This window comes from Marmota monax, unplaced genomic scaffold (assembly GCF_021218885.2).
Source record: "Marmota monax isolate L192 unplaced genomic scaffold, Marmota_monax_Labrador192_F-V1.1 WCK01_AAM20220418_F8-fsc00005, whole genome shotgun sequence".
In the NCBI taxonomy this organism is placed as follows: Eukaryota; Metazoa; Chordata; class Mammalia; order Rodentia; family Sciuridae; genus Marmota; species Marmota monax.
The window spans coordinates 8,190,057-8,197,222 of record NW_026692254.1 but is presented as its reverse complement, the minus strand read 5'-3'; the positions used below and the strand labels follow the sequence as shown (position 1 = coordinate 8,197,222).

The window sequence follows — 7,166 nt, the reverse complement described above, 5'->3', positions numbered from 1 at the left end:
CCAAGCTTAGGAGCGCAGGGATCGCCCTCTGCCTTTTCCCCCTAACTCTACGTTGTGGGGTACAGTGGTTCTCCCCCCTCTCTTTTTCTTCCTTTTACCCGCGCCTTCAGCGCACGGGTTTAAGCAACCGTGATCTGTGAATAAACAAAGTCAGTAAACAACCGAAAAAAACATTCTAGATCCGAATTCCAGGAGGGTAAACTTTCCATGCCACGTCACACTTCAGCAAATTTGCACAGATATTATATTGCCTCCCCCCTCCTTTATTATTCTTTTTTTTTTTTTTTTTGCCAGGATCCCATTGTACTTAACTGAATTTTATAACGCTGATCGATATCTTGGTAAAATATTCATTTTTAAACTAGCGGGCAGTGAAATCTTTGCTTTGTGTGCTAAAGTCAACAGTCGCTCGGTTTGAGCTCAAATAAATGCAGGGATGCCTGGGCTCGGCGCAGTCGGACGCCTCCCTCCGCGCATTGGACGCTTTGCCACCCGCCCGCCTTCCAGCCACTGCAGGTAGGGAGCGCACCCACTCGGGGACCGCGCCCGGGCTCCCCGCAACAGCGTCTACCCCCAACTCAGGTCCGTACACCGCCCTTTTCCTCCCCTGCCTCAGCTACTCCCTCTCCCTTCCTGGAGCTCTGGATAACTGGATGCCTGGACGCGGGTTGAGAGTTGTAGCAGGGAATCTCAGTCAATGAAGACCCAGGAGGTTGGGAGGTGGCCTTTTTTACTGGGCGTTTCGAGAGTGTCAGGCATAAAAGGATGAGGGGTCCTAGAGTCAGAAACTCAGACTTAGTCTAGGCTTTGAGCAGCTAAGTTTGGTGGGGCCCCAAGGCAATGATAACCTAGGACCAGTCCCTACAGCATCTGTAGCCCCTCGGGGCTAGGGATTCGATCCGAGCGCTGCCTTTCCCAAGGACAGTGGCTGGGAGGAGGGGTTCAGAGTCTAGGGTAGGGGTCAACAGGAAACGATGTGCGTGGTGTCAGCGACAATTCCTGAGAGACACAGGCCCGAGCATGGTGGCCTCCCCCACCCCCAAGGCCCACAATAGTTTGAGTCCAGTCTCAGTCCTTTCCCGGATCCAGTCAGGCCAAGATGACAGTGGGGGTCGGCACCAAGCTGGAGCAGGGGAAGGAGCGGTAAAGCCTTTCAAAAAACAAGTAGTGTTAGCTTTCTCCGTAGAAAGTGGCCAATGATGGCCTTTGCGCACTGGAGCGCTTGGCCGTAGGCAGGTTGAGGTAACCTTCAGGGTTATAAACTGCGCCCAGGACTGAAAATCAGAAATCGGCTGCGGAGTCATTCATCGCCCCATTCTTATTGCAACTCAGTTGCCTATTTTCTTATGGAGCCTGGGTTCGCTTCTGGCCGGTCTGGAGGGTGCCCCAGCTTACTGGACGTGCGCGCTCAGGTGCAGAACGTCCGAGCAGAATCAAGCCGGTCTTTCAGCCGCTTGCAAGCGGGTGGTGACTTCGGGAAATCAGTAGTTGCTCAGAGGCTGTTGAAAAGGCAGGACGCTCGGCTTTCGAAGGCAGGATTCAGAAAAGATGTCTTTCCCCTTAGGTTTGTCCCCTCCCACCATTCTTTCTCCAATCTACATTCTCCCTATGGTCTTTCCTTTAAACGTCTGGGTGTCAGGCGTCCTGAGATGTCCGTGCTCTGCTGGGTTTTACTAGGTATTTCACTAAACAGTGTGAGACGCGCTATGTAACCGGCCCACGGAAAATGCCTGCCACCCCCAACTGGGAAGCTTTGCTGTCTGAGCCCCAGTTGCCAATCCAAGTGGGCAGAAATCAGTCTCACTGATCCGCAGGATCAGTGTTATATGGGCACCTCCATTGTATAGGGACTCTGGATCCTCCATTTCCCTCCTTTCCTGGCGCCAGGGGCTGCTCGCCTTGTTCACCGTACCAGAGGCCGGCTGGGGAAGCGCCTGCCGGCCACCGGACCGGGCTCTGATTCGCGTGGCTGGTTATCTTTCCTGAACAAGATGGAACGCCTGCAGGACACATGGCAAGGCTAATCGTTTTTAAATAATTAATGCCTCCCCGTTCCGCTGGTAATGCAAGGCCTTGAATCCGTCAATTACTTGTCATTAAACGAGTGTCGCCCCACGGCCTTCCCTCGGGCCTTTGATGGGCGCCCCGTCACCTAGCCCAGCCCACTCCACTGAGGAATTAAAAGGTGTCCGGCCTTTGAGAGCTGGGTGCGGAGAAGCCGCGGCCCTTAATTCAGTGCGGGGGTTTTGAAAGAAAGACCCTCGCTGAAGAGATGTAATCTTCCAAATGACCAATTTAAACGCCTGATCTTTATCACCCGCCTTCTCCCTGTTTCATAAAGAGAAGCCGGTTCTCAGTGCTTTGGGGGCCTTTTAATGTTGGGGCGGGCGGGGTGGTGGGAGATAAGGCTTAATAGGGCATAATGGGGAGGAGTTTGCCAGATGAGGTACCTAGAGGTAGCTGGGGCAAGGAGTTTTCTTGGGAGCAGTGTATCCTTCTAAATATCCGGGTGTCAGGGAGTGCTTCGGGTGGAGAAGGGTAGCTGAGAGCAGGTCTGGAATGTGTTCATTCATGAGCATTCCCAAAACTCAACAGAGCCTTTTCTGACTGAATCTTTACCCAGCCAGAGACAGCAAAAAAGAAGATGGTATTCCTGTCCTCCCCCTGTGGCTCCCCACCCCTGCCCCAGCCGCTGTGAATTTGGAGCTACCGAACAGCTGGTGCTGGCCAAGAGCCACAAACTTGTGAGCATAAGTCCTGCCTCACAGAATAGACACCCCTCCCCCTAAACACCCTAGTATTGCTAGTCCCGTTTTTTTTTTTTTTTTTTTTTTTCTGTCCCTGATGTGGCAAAAGAAGAACAAGGTTTCAGATCTGAATTATTTTTGCTGAAATAGGACAGCATGGACACCAGCCCTGGCAGCAATTCCATAGCAACCCAGGCCAGCCAAGGATTGGAGAGTGGGAAAAAAAAAAAAAAAGAACTTTTCAAAAACAAGGAAAATAGACACCCCCCCCCCAAAGTTTGTAACTCGATTTCATTATACTTATTCCTGCTTCCTTCCTGGGTTCAAATATTCATTTTACCATAAACAGAAATGGAAGGTTCTCTGGACCTGTTTGCAAACTATGTACTGTATCTTCAACCCTCCTTGTCGGCAAAGATATATCCCTTCCTCTAAGATTTATAGCTGACTTCAGATTATAAATTTCTTATAACTTCTTATCCTTAGGACAGGTGTTCCCCTGAAAAGAGGGGGAAAATAGAATAGACAGGAAATAGACAGGAGGAAAAGATAATGAGGATCAAGGGAAAAACTTTTTAAAAATGGAGAAAGGCTGAGGGGCTGTGTTCCTTGCCTGTCCCCATAGGTCCTGGCGTGCTCTTCAGGTCTTCAACTCCGTACACACTGCCTTTCTAGGGCAGGTCACCCCCATGTTTTTTTTTTTTAATTATTATTTTTTTTTTATGAGTAAGCACCTCCAGAGACAAAAATAGCAGGGAATAGATGTGTCCCCAAAGGAGCTCAGCAGGGGCTTCAGCTCCTGGTGGGTCTCTTCTCCCTTTAACAAAACTCCCAGGGAGTGCCCCTACCCTCGTCACTCCAGGGATTGCCTCAGAATCCTAAATCCTGGGGCATCTTCCCCATTCTGTTAGCTGCCTTCCTGCCCCACTCTCTTATCCCTTTTTTTCCTTTCTTCTTTAAAACAATCATGTGTGTCCCCCCTTGCTCCCTCCTCCCATTGTATTTGTTGATGACCTAACACGCTCACACCAAAAGCCACACACAGAAAACCAACAACGTGGGATGGGAGGAGAGACCAATTATGACTGAGGCTAACAAGCGGGGAACACCCAAGTTGAGGCCGGCTGTCTCCTGGGAGACTGATGGAGGCTTATTTTACAAGCTGTAATTCCGTCGTGGTCCCTATTGCTAGACTAGAGGTGATGCCTCCTCACCCCTCCCCCAATACCAAAACCTTGTACTAAAGTCTCTCACACAGACAGGTAGACAGGACAGGATGTTTTCAAGCACAGTTTCGCAACTGTATACCTCTCCCCAGCCACCCATAAATGACTTTTCTTCAGAGCTTGGATCTTACTTCAGATAACCACATAAACTGGTCAGATGTCATTAACTCTCTCCTCTCTGTTTCTGTCTGTCTGTGAGTTTCACTATTTGATAACACAACTGATATCTGGGCATGCTGAAAGAAGCAACATAAATTATGTTATATTCATTCATGAAAAACTAAATTTCTCATGGTCCCTCTAGGGCAAGTCCCTGCTCATGTTAATTAGAAGTACCAATATTCTCAGCAATGTCAGATGATGATGGCAGCAATACTTTATTTGTTTCACTTAAACATCATTAACCAAGAAGGAAATTTCAGCATCACAAACATATTTGTGCAATGGAAAAATATTGATGTTTGGTGCACATCAGAACTTTGAAATAAGATTTGCTGTGTTTTAGTTCTACTTGCTTTTCTCATTCCATTTCCACTTGCTTAAATAATTTCCCCCATAGTTAAATCAACTTTCCCTTTGTTTTATTTATTTGAAAACAATAAAACACTGGTTTAAGAATAAGCAAGAATGTTTTTGAACCACAGTTGGTCATACGCCAAGCAAATCAAAGTAGAATTGCATGCATGTGAATTTTGACTTGTTATTTCCCTAGAAATATGATCTCATTTCTTTATGATTTCTCTTTTACAAAGCAGACATAATTGTATAATTAGTTCTATTGAGAAATTCTTACTTAAAGGAAAGCATATAATTCCTAATTTGAAATCATGCATGTTGAAATACATTACTTAAAAATATAAAACATAATCTTGACAAGTATTTGGGGGAAAGACAGAAAGAATGAATGCATGAGGTGGATGCCTGTAGAATGGGGCAGGAGGACAAATGATTATATGACATATTCTATGAAGGAATGAAGTGAAATGTCTTCCGGGGGCAAGATCTGGGTCATAGAGAACTCTGTAGAGTGGTCAGAGGAAACTTAAGCAAAGAAATCAGGATGGCAGGGCTGGGGGTATAGCTCAGTGGTAGAGTACTTGTCTAGAATGCACAATGTCCTGGGTTCTCAGCACTGTAGAGGGGAAAATATCAGGATATTATCATGGGTTGTCTCTGATAACAACAACAACAACAAAAAAAATGCAATTGTGTTCGTGTTTTCTGCTGGCTATACCTTCTAAAACCTTTATTAGTATAAAATAAAGAAAACCATTTCACTATATATTTTCCATTTGCACTGCAATTCTAAGCTACATTTTGAACTGAGTAGTTCATACAGTGGAAGAAGTTGTTACTGCAGCTATATGCCTTGCTGACTGAGAAAAACTACACTTTACCCAGAAAAGCCAGTCCATTTTTTTTTTTTTTTTGGCAGAAAATTTGTCTTTTGTTCTATCATTTTAGTGTTTCTTATTGGCCCCCCATACCCCAACATATTCCCTCAGCTCATTCTTTAACACAACTCTATTCAATCCTACTATCCTTAAGTGGAGTTCTTGTAGGTGTCAGGCACCATGGGAGATGTCTCATGAACATGATCTCTATAGTCTTCCCCATACCTCAGTGGTAGAAGAATTATGTGTGATGGGCCTGGGGCTGAGAGAAGTTAGGGAACTTGCTCCAATTTCAGAGCTCGGTACTGAAGTCCAGTTTTACAGTTCTATGTTCTTTCAGTTCCTCTTGTTTCATATATGATTTTGAGCATAGTCAACTCCAATTCCAAAGCAGTAGGAAGCCTGCCTTCACCAGAACTTCAGAATTTGCAAAGTAAGCTGTGTTGGTAGAAGAGGATGTGTGTTAGGGGAAGGCTGAAAAGAACAGGAAGATCTCAAAAGAGTGAAAATTGGATACCCCTTTTGGAGGTTAAAAAAGACCTACCCTAGACCTGGTAAAGATTATAATGGTATGTCTGGGATCAGTCTGATGCTTATTTTCTCTTGTAGTAACAGTCAGAATTCTCATGTGATCATGGTCCCTCAAAGCCAGCAAGAGGTTCATTCAGACCTGGGCTGCACTTTCTTCCCTGTGGAATCTCCAGGGCCAGCTGGCTAATGCTGTGGAAAAGAGGAGACAGGGCGAGAATCAGCAGCTAAATGGTTCTTACATTGTGATTAGAAAGAGAAAATGCCAGAGAAGGGGCGGGCGGGGGGGGGCGGGGAGTCAAGGCAAAGACCATGGGCAATTCACACAGCCAAATTATTTTGGAGATTCAGCATATCAGTTTAAATCTTTACTACGAGTAGGGATCAGGAATATCCAAGAGACTCTTGCCTCTAACCTCCCCCTGACCTGCACCTGGAGGCATGACAACACAGGTGACAACACAGCTGGAATGTATGCACCTCCCACAGCTGGTCTCCAAATGGCCTTGCCCAAGCTGCAACAACTGCAAGACCCCCATCCTCCACAGCATGCTTCCTCCAACATATATACAAATGCAGATCATGATAAACATCTGCTTCAGAGGTTTGTCTTGAGTAGAATGTTGGGGAAGGTGGGCTGGCCTGCATCCATCCTGGAGGAGAATGAGGCTCAGCACCTAATAGGCCTGCTGTCAGAGAGAGGAGAGCAGAGTGCACACCAGTGGACTACATATGGGTATGCATGACAATTATGGCTGAACACCTGCTTGCCAAAGCCTGGGGACACCAGGTGGAACTGAGCAGTGGCCTTCCTCCTCCTGGAAATAGCACTCAATCTTGGTGCAGAGGTCTCCTTTTCTTTTCAGCCTACAGAGAGCTAAATTACCTTGTCTGTCCAGATTTAGTGGTGTGGAATTTCCTGCAGACTTAGTATCTTCCATTGTGGCATTTCAGAGGAGACTTATACAACCAAATTCTAAGATCAGCTCATGCACAGTGATGTCCAGGGCATGGGAATGATCAACTCTTGAAGAGAACAGAGTTCTAGATTAAACTGTACTACCCACTCCAAATTGCATAACTGAAATGTTAGACTAAGGTGGGGACATGAGATGACACAAGCTACCCACTTTTAGTAAGGGCAGTAAGCCTTCTAAAGACCGGGAAAGCAGAGAATGCCATTTTGAGGGTGGTTTGTGGGAGTGGGCAAGTGGGGGAAGGGTATCCAATCTATATTTTGTCCTTTCTCCATTTTAATTACCACCCCTCTC

The 7,166-nt window shown here is 46.4% G+C and overlaps 1 long non-coding RNA gene across 2 annotated transcripts; it reads right to left on the bottom strand.

Annotated features, from left to right (window-relative positions):
• Positions 1-4,326: 4,326 nt before the first annotated feature.
• LOC124086704 (uncharacterized) lies at positions 4,327-6,954 on the bottom strand. 2 transcript variants are annotated; one of them, XR_006849888.1, is made up of 3 exons: positions 6,782-6,954; positions 5,912-6,087; positions 4,327-5,805 (listed from the first exon to the last, which is right to left on the bottom strand). It is a non-coding gene; the product is annotated as an uncharacterized LOC124086704 (long non-coding RNA). The 2 variants fall into 2 exon arrangements; XR_009226016.1 differs by having other exon boundaries at positions 4,327-6,087.
• Between the last annotated feature and the right edge of the window lie 212 nt (positions 6,955-7,166).